Below are 13,132 nucleotides of genomic sequence, written 5' to 3'. Positions count from 1 at the left end.
AAAAAAGAAATAATAATAATGATAAAGAAAATAATTATATAAGGTTGTGTATAAGTCCCTTGCAATACAACGAAAATGGAAGTGAAGCAAAAACAATAAAGAAAAAAAGAATTACATGTAGATTGTGAGATTTGAGAGTACTAACAAAAATAATAATGATAATAAAAGAAAATATATAGAGAGAGAGATTGTGTATAAGTCCCTTGAAACACAACAAAAATAGAAGTGAAGCAAAAACGATATCAAGAAAAACAGAATTACATGTAGATTGTGAGATTTGAGAGTAACAAAAATAATAATGATAATAAAAAGAAAATAATTATATAGACAGGTTGTGTATAAGTCCCTTGCAACACAATACAAGTGAAGCAAAAACGATATCAAGAAAAAAAGAATTACATGTAGATTGTGAGATTTGAGAGTAACTAAAGAAATAATGATAATAAAAGAAAATATATATAGAGACAGGTTGTGTATAAGTCCCTTGCAACACAATAAAAATGGAAGTGAAGCAAAAACGACATTAAGGAAAAAAGAAATACATGTAGATTGTGAGCTTTGAGAGTAACTAAAGAAATAATGATAATAAAAGAAAATATATATAGAGAGAGAGAGAGGTTGTGTATAAGTCCCTTGCAACACAACAGAAATAGAAGTGAAGCAAAAACGATATCAAGAAAAACAGAATTACATGTAGATTGTGAGATTTGAGAGTAACAAAAATAATAATGATAATAAAAGAAAATATATAGAGAGAGATGCTGTGTCCCTTGCAATACAATACAATAAAAGTGAAGCAAAAATGACATCAAGAAAAAATGAATTACATGTAGATTGTGAGATTTGAGAGTAACTAAAGAAATAATGATAATAATAAAAAGAAAATGATTATATAAAGCTGTGTATAAGTCCCTTGCAACACAACAAAAATAGAAGTGAAGCAAAAACGATATCAAGAAAAAAAGAATTACATGTAGATTGTGAGCTTTGAGAGTAACAAAAATAATAATAATAATAAAAAGATATATATAAAGTTGTGTAAAAGTCCCTTGAAACACAACAAAATAAAAGTGAAGCAAAAACGACATCAAGGAAAAAAGAAATACATGTGGATTGTGAGCTTTGAGAGTAAAAAAAGAAATAATAAAAGAAAATATATAGCAAGAGAGGTTGTGTAGAGAGGAAACAAGAGCTACATGTGTATAGTTTGTAATAAGATCCAGCTGATAATAATAATAATAATAAGTGAATAAAAGTCCGTTGCTGCTTAATAAAACTGCAAGAATGAGATAAAAACATTAAATCAAGAAAATAAAAAATGCTGTGGATGTAGCGTGCGTCGAGGAGAGGCTGCCAACATAATCAAAGAAATATTAATGATCTGAAAATAACTTGAATATATTACAGACAGGTTGTGTATAAAAGTCTGTTGCGATATGACAAAGATACGAGAATGAGGAACAAGAAGAATTTACATGTAGGTATATAGAGTTTGTATTGAGGTGGTGCGAGAGTAACAAAAGAAATAATAGTCATCCCTCAAATAGTACAGTTTTCAATAGTTCGGGTTCGGTTTTATACGGATTGTCATGGAAGATATTTTGAGGATTTTTAAATTTCCTGCTTGTCGGGAAATTTAAAAATCCTAAATAAATCTAATATGAAAATACACAGATAACCGAAATCGAACTATTGAAAACCATACTATTTGAGGGATGACTGTAATAATAATGAGAAGAAAAGAACTGCATGCATATAAAGAGGGAGTGTATCAGGATCTCAATTTACACTGCCGATATGTTTAAGAGATCCAAAAATAAGAAAAAGTAGGAAAAAATAAATATATAAAACCAAATAACATAAAAAAACTAGTAATTCCGCGGTGAAGCAAATTCTTACGCCTGTAGAAACTGAGAAAAACAAGGATTTAGACCAAGACGAGAGAAGCAAATTCTTACGCCTGTAGAAACTGAGAAAAACGAGGATTTAGACCAAGATGAGAGATGCAAATTCTTATGCCTGTAGAAACTGAGAAAAACGAGGATTTAGACCAAGATGAGATGCAAATTCTTACACCTGTAGAAACTGAGAAAAACGAGGATTTAGACCAAGATGAGAGATGCAAATTCTTATGCCTGTAGAAACTGAGAAAAACGAGGATTTAGACCAAGATGAGAGATGCAAATTCTTACGCCTGTAGAAACTGAGAAAAACAAGGATTTAGACCAAGATGAGAGATGCAAATTCTTACACCTGTAGAAACTGAGAAAAACAAGGATTTAGACCAAGATGAGAGATGCAAATTCTTACACCTGTAGAAACTGAGAAAAACAAGGATGTTAGACCAAGATGAGATGCAAATTCTTACACCTGTAGAAACTGAGAAAAACAAGGATGTTAGACCAAGATGAGATGCAAATTCTTACACCTGTAGAAACTGAGAAAAATGAGGATTTAGACAAAGATGAGAGATGCAAATTCTTACACCTGTAGAAACAGAAAAACAAGGATTTAGACAAAGATGAGAGATGCAAATTCTTACACCTGTAGAAACTGAAAAACAAGGATTTAGACCAAGATGAGAGATGCAAATTCTTACACCTGTAGAAACTGAGAAAAATGAGGATTTAGACAAAGATGAGAGATGCAAATTCTTACACCTGTAGAAACAGAAAAACAAGGATTTAGACAAAGATGAGAGATGCAAATTCTTACACCTGTAGAAACTGAAAAACAAGGATTTAGACCAAGATGAGAGATGCAAATTCTTACACCTGTAGAAACAGAAAAACAAGGATTTAGACAAAGATGAGAGATGCAAATTCTTACACCTGTAGAAACTGAAAAACAAGGATTTAGACAAAGATGAGAGATGCAAATTCTTACGCCTGTAGAAACAGAAAAATGAGGATTTAGACCAAGATGAGAGATGCAAATTCTTACGCCTGTAGAAACAGAAAAACGAGGATTTAGACCAAGATGAGAGATGCAAATTCTTACGCCTGTAGAAACTGAGAAAAACAAGGATTTAGACCAAGATGAGAGATGCAAATTCTTACACCTGTAGAAACTCAGAAAAACAAGGATTTAGACCAAGATGAGAGATGCAAATTCTTACACCTGTAGAAACTGGGAAAAACGAGGATTTAGACCAAGATGAGAGATGCAAATTCTTACGCCTGTAGAAACTGAGAAAAACAAGGAAGTTAGACCAAGATGAGAGATGCAAATTCTTACGCCTGTAGAAACTGAGAAAAACGAGGATATAGACAAAGATGAGAGATGCAAATTCTTACACCTGTAGAAACTGAGAAAAACAAGGATTTAGACAAAGATGAGATGCAAATTCTTACACCTGTAGAAACTGAGAAAAACAAGGATTTAGACAAAGATGAGATGCAAATTCTTACGCCTGTAAAAAAACAAGAAAAACGAGGATTTAGACAAAGATGAGATGCAAATTCTTACACCTGTAGAAACTGAGAAAAACAAGGATTTAGACAAAGATGAGATGCAAATTCTTACGCCTGTAAAAAAACAAGAAAAACGAGGATTTAGACAAAGATGAGAGATGCAAATTCTTACGCCTGTAGAAACTGAGAAGATGAGAGATGCAGAAACGGAGACCTCTTTAATGTTATCGTCATCAATATTACTTGTTATCGCATCTAGCGCAGCGTTGTCATGCTAACCAGGTCATATGTACAGTCACCACCAGAGCCATAGGACAGGAGAGAGTGGCCCCCCTTCACCGCATGTTACAAAAGGAGCTGTGTGAAATTCCTGGTCCTGATTCGAGTGCTTCCTGTGCTCTGGAATTCATTGTTGCCAGATTGTCGTACTCGGAGCATTGTTTTTCCCAATTTCTGACCTATAACTATTGCCAAGAAACACCAATAGTTAACCATTTTAACTCGGTAGCAGCGGGGATCATGTTTCTTAATGGTCCCTCCAAGCGAGAAAAATGAGAAAAAATCACCCCTCACACAAACCATTTCATATTATATCTCGAAGCATTTGTGATCAGATCATGTATCATCTATTTTGAGGGGTTTAGATCATGGCACAAATTTGACCCGTCGCTGCTACATGGTAAAGCCACAAATTTGGCCCGTCGCTGCTAAACGGTAAAGCCACAAATTTGGCCCGTCGCTGCAACACGGTAAAGCCACAAATTTGGCCCGTCGCTGCTACCGGGTTAAACATTTCGGCGTCGGGTTAACCTCATTTCCAGTCCAGCCAGGGAAAGATTGAAATAATGGAATCCAAAATTAAGCTGTTTTTTTCTGCTGTGGTGGTATTTCACTTCTTACGCAGAGGATCTCATTTTTTCTGGCAAATACAACAGCTCTGCACCCAAATGTGTGTGTGTGTGTGTGTGTGTGTGTGTATGGATAGGTAGGAATAACCCCAGAGAGAGAGAGAGAGAGAGATAGAGTGTAAGGCCAATTTTATGACACAGGATCTGAGTGATTTGCAGTTGGCTATGTAATCTTGGACCGCAGGAGAGAGAGAGAGAGAGAGAGAGAGAGAGAGAGAGAGAGAGAGAGTGTAAGGCCAATTTTATGACACAGGATCTGAGTGATTTGCAGTTGCTATGTAATCTTGGAGCACAGGAGAGAGAGAGAGAGAGAGAGAGAGGGGTGAAAGGCTAATATTATGACAAAAGATCTGAATGAAGATTTGTAGTTGGCTATGTAATTTTGGACCGCAGGAAAGAGAGAGAGAGAGAGAGAGAGAGAGAGAGAGAGAGAGAGAGAGAGAGAGAATTGCACCCACACCCACATACACACACAACAGAAAGAGAGAGAGAGAGAGAGAGAGAGAGAGAGAGAGAGAGAGAGAGAGAGTTACAAATGATCTAAATACATTGAAAATCAGCCAAAATATAAATTCCACAAATCAGAAAATGAACATGATAAAAATTCTCAAAAGCCGGGAAACAACACCAAAAAAATGTATGTTAAATATGGAAGAAAATTTATGAGAAAACTGGGAAGAAAAAGGGAGATTGTGAGGGAGAATGGGAAGAAAAAGGGAGATTGTGAGGGAGAATGGGAAGAAAAAGTGAGATTGTGAGGGAGAATGGGAAGAAAAAGTGAGATTGTGAGGGAGAATGGGAAGAAAAAGGGAGATTGTGAGGGAGAATGGGAAGAAAAGGCAAGATTGTGAGGGAGAATGGGAAGAAAAGGCAAGATTGTGAGGGAGAATGGGAAGAAAAAGGGAGATTGTGAGGGAGAATGGGAAGAAAAAGGGAGATTGTGAGGGAGAATGGGAAGGATAAGGGAGAATGGGAAGGATAGGCAAGATTTTGAGGGAGAATGGGAAGGATAAGGGAGATTGTGAGGGAGAATGGAGATTGTGAGGGAGAATGGGAAGAAAAAGGGAGATTGTGAGGGAGAATGGGAAGGATAAGGGAGATTGTGAGGGAGAATGGGAAGGATAAGGGAGATTGTGAGGGAGAATGGGAAGGATAAGGGAGATTGTGAGGGAGAATGGGAAGGATAAGGGAGATTGTGAGGGAGAATGGGAAGGAAAGGCAAGATTTTGAGGGAGAATGGGAAGGATAAGGGAGATTGTGAGGGAGAATGGGAAGAAAAAGGGAGATTGTGAGGGAGAATGGGAAGAAAAAGGGAGATTGTGAGGGAGAATGTGAAGAATAAGGAAGATTGTGAGGGAGAATGGGAAGAAAAAGGGAGATTGTGAGGGAGAATGGGAAGAAAAGGCAAGATTTTGAGGGAGAATGGGAAGGATAAGGGAGATTGTGAGGGAGAAAGGGAAGAAAAAGGGAGATTGTGAGGGAGAATGGGAAGAAAAAGGGAGATTGTGAGGGAGAATGGGAAGAAAAAGGGAGATTGTGAGGGAGAATGGGAAGAATAGGCGAGATTGTGAGGGAGAATGAGATAGTGTCTGAAGTGCAGGAAATTATAACAAAAACATATTATGGATTGAAGGACTTGCTGTAATGTCTTTTATATATATATGTTTGCGTACATATAAGCATCTTGCGTTTAACCCCTTCACTACGGCCAGGCCAAAACAGTGCCCCGCGCTGTATCCGGGATCGTCGCACTCGCCAAATTTCAAATGCCGCTATTGAATATAACAAGTTTTCAGCCATAAACTCAACACAATCATCATGTATTATATATGAAAACATGCAGAATTAAATGGTGCACATAAAAAAACTCACTACGGCCGAGCCAAAACAGTGCCCCGCGCCGTATCCGAGATCGTCGCACTCGCCAAATTTCAAATGCCGCTATTGAATATAACAAGTTTTCAGCCATAAACTCAACACAATCATCATGTATTATATATGAAAACATGCAGAATTAAATGGTGCGCATAAAAAAACTCACTTCGGCCGGGCCAAAACAGTGCCCCGCGCCGTATCTGGGATCGTCGCACTCGCCAAATTTCAAATGCCGCTATTGAATATAACAAGTTTTCAGCCATAAACTCAACACAGTCATCATGTATTATATATGAAAACATGCAGAATTAAATGGTGCACATAAAAAAACTCACTACGGCCGGGCCAAAACAGTGCCCCGCGCCGTATCCGGGATCGTCGCGCGCGCCAAATTTCAAATGTCGCTATTGAATATAACAAGTTTTCAGCCATAAACTCAACACAATCATCATGTATTATATAAGAAAACATGCAGAATTAAATGGTGCACATAAAAAAAACTCACTACGGCTGGGCCAAAACAGTGCCCCGCGCCGTATCTGGGATCGTCGCGCGCGCCAAATTTCAAATGTCGCTATTGAATATAACAAGTTTTCAGCCTTAAACTCAACACAATCATCATGTATTATATATGAAAACATGCAGAATTAAATGGCGCACATAAAAAAACTCACTACGGCCGGGCCAAAACAGTGCCCCGCGCCGTATCTGGGATCGTCGCGCGCGCCAAATTTCAAATGTTGCTATTGAATATAACAAGTTTTCAGCCATAAACTCAACACAATCATCATGTATTATATATGAAAACATGCAGAATTAAATGGTGCACATAAAGAAACATAAATTAATTGATAACTTTGAGATGTAACCATAAATATAGAGATAAAATAACTCGTATATTGGCTGAAGCGAGCCAGGGCACAGTATACACGTCCTCGGATATGGTACGGGGCACGCAAGGACGCAATATACACGTCCTCATGTTGAAAGGGTTAATCATGAACAATGAGCTCTTATGTTATTTTTAGGCGTGTTGTTATTTTATTTCACGATGTTCTTTGTTAGGTTTTAGCAACACGGCCTTCCACCCTTTCTGTCGTGTTTCTTCCACCACTGTCCGAGCCCAGGTGAGGGTTTGATTGGTTGTTTATTTTTAAGTGTGTGCAATTTATCTCAGTCACTGCACTATTTCACGAGAATCATATTTAAGGGGCTATTACACTGGGCACATTTTCCGTAGATCTTCAGTCAAACCACGATTTCCGCTGGCGTGGTTCTCGATTGTTTCTTGTTATTGCTGCTGATGGTGATGGTGAGTAATACCGTCGTCCTTCAGTGAAATCTACCGTAGCTTTGGAAGATCGTGGACACGTCAGAAAACCACGGAAATATGAGAACCACGCCAGCGGAAATCGTGGTTTGACTGAAGATCCATGGAAAATTTGCCCAGTGTAACAGCCCCCTAACACAAGCATCATAGCACACACATATCACTGAGGCGTCTGGCGGAGAAGGGACAAAGCTGTTTCTTCTCGTCTGTGCTGGGAGAGGCAGGAAGGAGGAGAAGGAGAGGAGAGAAAAATCACAATGCACTTTTTCGCTAACAAGAAATACAGAAAATAAAACAAATGTGGGTAGAAAAATCGCATGAGGTGTCTGGTGGAGAAGGGGGACAAACCCATTTTTTTTAGTCTGTGCTGGGAGAGGCAGGAAGGAGGAGGAGGAGGAGAGAAAAATCACAATGCACTTTTTCGCTAACAAGAAATACAGAAAATAAAACAAATGTGGGTAGAAAAATCGCATGAGGTGTCTGGTGGAGAAGGGACAGGCCCATTTTTTTAGTCTGTGCTGGGAGAGGCAGGAAGGAGGAGGAGGAGGAGAGAAAAATCACAATGCACTTTTTCGCTAACTAGAAATACAGAAAATAAAACAAGGATGGGAAGAAAAGTCGCATGAGGTGTCTGGTGGAGAAAGGAGACAAACCCATTTTTTTTAGTCTGTGCTGGGAGAGGCAGGAAGGAGGAGGAGGAGGAGAGAAAAATCACAATGCACTTTTTCGCTAACTAGAAATACAGAAAATAAAACAAGGATGGGAAAAAAAGTCGCATAAGAGCTGAGTGAGTGGAGTCAACACAGTGAAACCTCCAGTGATGTAACAGTGACCTTGTATTTGGTTGCTTTTCCTGTGTAGCTTGTTGTCTGTTCCTCTTGAGATGTATAGCCACGTTGCCAGGTCATCGTACTCAGACCATAGTATTTAACGGTTTCCGATGCCGAACTATTGCCAAGAAGCATCAGGATCTAACTCTTTTAACCCGGTAGCAGCAGGGATCATGTTTCTTAATGGTCCCTCTAAGCGAGAAAAATGAGAAAAAATCACCCCTCACACAAACAATTTCATAATATATATCAAAGCATTTGTGATCAGTTTATGTATCGTCTATTTTGGGGGGTTAAAATCATGGCACAAATTTGGCCCTTTGCTGCTACATGGTAAGCCACAAATTTGGCCCGTCGCTGCTACATGGTGAAGCTACAAATTTGGCCTGTTGCAGCTACACGGTAAAGCCACAAATTTGGCCCGTCGCTGCTACACGGTAAAGCCACAAATTTGGCCCGTCGCTGCTACACGGTAATGCCACAAATTTGGCCCATCGCTGCTACACGGTAAAGCCACAAATTTGGCCCGTCGCTGCTACACGGTAAAGCCACAAATTTGGCCCGTCGCTGCTACACGGTAAAGCCACAAATTTGGCCCATCGCTGCTACACGGTAATGCCACAAATTTGGCCCATCGCTGCTACACGGTAAAGCCACAAATTTGGCCCATCGCTGCTACATGGTAAAGCCACAAATTTGGCCCGTCGCTGCTACCGGGTTAACGATAACTATAAATGAGTTTCGTTATTGGAGCCCAGAAGACATTTTTGGGGCAGGAAGTCGGGAAATATAAGCGGCTGAGTACGACAATCTAGCAATATCGTGAGTACCCTGGCATGGAAGAAACAGCTCTGTCCCATACGCCCCTTCTTCAGACGCCTCACATTCATTATAGCATGTTCATCATAGCATTCGAACACACATCCTTTAGCATTTTCATATATTCTAGATGTAGCATTGATAACAGCACACTCGCATATCTGTAATTTATATGTCTACACTTCCTACCATAATCAACACACTCGTATATCTTTAATTTATATGTTTACACCTTCTAACATAATCAACACACTCGTATATCTCTAATTTATATGTTGACACTTCCTAACAAAGACCTATATCCACAGAGTCTTTCATTGTTCAAAGCATTCAGTGAGTTTGTTAGTTGTGGTACGGCACAGACTTTGGTATTTGTGGTATTTATTAAGTTTATATAGATGTGTTGTTTCGAGTCTGGTTTTAATGTTAACGAAGAAACAGCTGTTGAGAGAGAGAGAGAGAGAGAGAGAGAGAGAGAGAGAGAGAGAGAGAGAGAGAGAGAGAGAGAGAGAGAGAGAGAGAGAGAGAGAGAGAGAGAGAGAGAGAGAGAGAGAGAGAGTAAGGGAAGGAAAGGTGAGTGAGAGGAAAAAAAATAGAGAAAGAGAGAGAGAGAGAGAGAGAGAGAGAGAGAGAGAGAGAGAGAGAGAGAGAGAGAGAGAGAGAGAGAGAGAGAGAGAGAGACTATACTAGCCATTTTTCTTCCATCCACTAGCGTAACATCCGTGAAATGGTCCGCCAAAGAAAATGCCAATGGTGCAGACTGTTCACGGCGGTCGGCCAATAGAGGGTATGCGTTAACCCTATCTGGTCCTCCCCTCGCACTCCGATCAAAACAATACACTTTTTTGTTTTTTTACGTTCCAGTAGCTTCCTTTCCACTCATTACTCATCATTGTTTTACACTATTGATTCGGTACCAGTGCTTAGTGTTCACGAGCGTTCCCGTTGTTCGGATAAGTGAGTACGATGCTAGGTGTTACGAGCGCGAAAATTTGGATATGTCGGAGCGGACAGGGTTAAGGCGTTAGTTAGGAGAGGTGGCGGAAGACCTGCGTATCTTTTTAATGGATGGGGAAGGAAAAAAAGGAATGGTGAACTGTACAAGGAGGAGGAGGAGGAGGAGGAGGAGGGAGAGAGAAGGGACAAATGTACTTCCTCTCAGACACAAAATACGGGAAATAAATTATGAACGGAAATGAAAGTAACGGAAATATAAGTAAAGTAAAGTAAAGAAAAGATATAAAAGATAGAAAAATAACAATGTACTTTTTCACCAATAACAAATACAGGAAATAAATTATGAACGGAGATAAAAGCAGATAGAAAAAGATAGAAAAATGATTGATTGATTGATAGTTTATTGTTGCAGGTAAACAACAAGGGAGAAGGGAGGAACATGCCATCCCAACCCCCAGGCAGGACAGAGTGAGATTATACAACTATTAATACATGTGTAAAATAACAATGTACTTTTTCACCAATAACAAATACAGGAAATAAATTAAGAATGGAGATAAAAGCAGATAGAAAAAGATAGAAAAATAACAATGTACTTTCTCACCAATAACAAATACAGGAAATATATTAAGAACGGAGATAAAAGCAGAGAAGGAAAGATTTGAGTTGAGCAAAGAAATAAAGGAGGAGAAGAAAACGAAAGGAACAGAGAAATAACAAAGGAACTCTCACAAACACGAAACACGGAAAATAAAATGACAGCGGAAAGAAAAGTCACATACGTAAAGAGCCGAGGGAGTGGCATCAACGTTGAAAATTCCAGCGGTGATGTGACGGTGTAATGATCGGAGCTTTTCACACTCGTCAGTACGTAACAAGTTCTATATAAATGTTAAGTAAGGGAGTATCAAAATGCCAGCTACGTAACTTCCTGGCGGGCTCTTCGTAGTGGTCAGCCGGGAGCGTTTACACATTGATGAGCCGTAAATGTGATCTGAATGTCATAGGGTTCGGCAAGACTGTGAAGAGGGTTCCCGTATAAATAACTCATAAATGTTATCTGAATGAAGAAGAAGGGGAGGAGTAGGCAAAGACGAAGAAGAAGAGGAGGAGGAGGAGGAGTAGGAGAAGAAGAGGAGGAGGAGGAGAAGAAGAGAAGGAGAAACAATAATACAGTTTTTCGAAATGATCAGCTTCAAATGACTACATATAAGTAAGCTGAATGATTGGTATTAACCCCAAGAATATATTACTGATAGTCAGCCTAAACAGTCACTTAATTATAAGCTGTAACGGACGGTATTGTACTCGTAAGCAGCAGTTCGTGGGAGAGCGTGATCATGACATGTGTGAATGGAAGTGTTGGAGAAGAAATGAATGGATAGTATTGTGTGGAGAGAAGCAATTGGTCTTTTAAATGTAGATATGACGAGCGTGATGTTAAAGGAAGATTTGTAAGACTGTTGGTGTGTGTTAATGATCCGCACTTTGGATGTAGATGTGATTAGGAACTGTTAAAGAAAGAAGAAGGAAAATATTTAACAGCTCAGAACAGGTGGAAAAAATATATGATCTTTTAAATGTAGAAACATGAAAGAGAGATTTGTAAGATTGTTGGTGTGTGTTAATGATCCGCACTTTGGATGTACATGTGATTAGGAACTGTTGAAGAAAGGAGTAGAAAAATTTAACAGCTGGGAACAGGTGGAAAAAAATATATGATCTTTTAAATGCAGAAACATGAAAGAGAGATTTGTAAGATTGTTGGTGTGTGTTAATGATTCAAACTTTGGATGTACATATGATTAGGAACTGTTGAAGAAAGAAGAAGGAAAATATTTAACAGCTGGGAACAGGTGAAAAAAATATGTGATCTTTTAAATGTAGAAACATGAAAGAGAGATTTATAAGATTGTTGGTGTGTGTTAATGATTCAAACTTTGGATGTACATGTGATTAGGAACTGTTGAAGAAAGGAGTAGAAAAATTTAACAGCTGGGAACAGGTGAAAAAAATATGATCTTTTAAATGTAGAAACATGAAAGAGAGATTTGTAAGATTGTTGGTGTGTGTTAATGATTCAAACTTTGGATGTACATGTGATTAGGAACTGTTGAAGAAAGAAGGAAAATATTTAACAGCTGGGAACAGGTGGAAAAAATATATGATCTTTTAAATGCAGAAGCGTGAAAGAGAGATTTGTAAGATTGTTGGTGTGTGTTAATGATTCAAACTTTGGATGTACATATGTGATTAGGAACTGTGGAAGAAAGACGAGAAACTGAACAGCTGGGAATGAGTGGAGATGCATATTTGATCTAGGTATGAAGGGCGTCAATGTGGAAGGAAGATTTTATATGATTTACAGGTGTTTCAATGCCTGGGTCTTTGAATGTAGATGTGTATAAGAACTGTTAAGGTACATATTTGACCTAGGAATGAAGAGGGTGAATGCGGAAGGAAGATTTTATATGATTTACAAGTGTTTTAATCCCTGGGTCTTTGAATGTAGATGTGTATAAGTACTGTTAAGGAATGAGAGAACAGCTGGGAAGGAGTGAAGATACATATTTGATCTACATATGAAGAGCGTCAATGTAGAAGGAAGATTTATACGATTCACAAGTGTTTTTGAATGTACATATTATAAAAAATAGGAACTGTTGAAGCATCTAAACCACATGTCTTTGTTTGCGCCTGACGCCCTGATGCTCCTGGTACCCCCGAAAATTATCAAAACAAATCACATTCACGAAATACTGATGACAGGATGAACAGATGCAAGTGTGTTCATGGCGATATATAATGTTAAACGCAAGAATGAAAACTGTTAGCCTGTGAACGTAAACATTTTGAGATGAAACAGAGAAGCGATCGACCAAAACAAACTCATGTGATAGAAAGAGAGGCAAGGATGGAATTGATTGAAAAAAGGTGAACGGAAAGTGTGTGGAATTGTGAATGCCAAGTTGTTGTCAGTATTTAACCGTGTAGCAGCGA

General features: G+C 38.6%; 1 long non-coding RNA gene across 5 annotated transcripts; it reads left to right on the top strand.

The window, feature by feature from the left end:
* Positions 1–6,702: 6,702 nt before the first annotated feature.
* Positions 6,703–12,807, top strand: LOC126988432 (uncharacterized). 5 transcript variants are annotated; one of them, XR_007741934.1, is made up of 4 exons: positions 6,703–7,848; positions 8,003–8,153; positions 8,308–12,137; positions 12,284–12,807. It is a non-coding gene; the product is annotated as an uncharacterized LOC126988432 (long non-coding RNA). The 5 variants fall into 5 exon arrangements; XR_007741933.1 differs by lacking the exon at positions 8,003–8,153 and having other exon boundaries at positions 8,154–12,137; XR_007741932.1 differs by lacking the exon at positions 8,003–8,153 and having other exon boundaries at positions 6,703–8,002; positions 8,154–12,137.
* Positions 12,808–13,132: the final 325 nt, after the last annotated feature.

This window comes from Eriocheir sinensis, chromosome 69 (assembly GCF_024679095.1).
Source record: "Eriocheir sinensis breed Jianghai 21 chromosome 69, ASM2467909v1, whole genome shotgun sequence".
In the NCBI taxonomy this organism is placed as follows: Eukaryota; Metazoa; Arthropoda; class Malacostraca; order Decapoda; family Varunidae; genus Eriocheir; species Eriocheir sinensis.
Note: the sequence above shows the minus strand (reverse complement) of the source record. Positions and strands in the feature narration are given on the sequence as shown.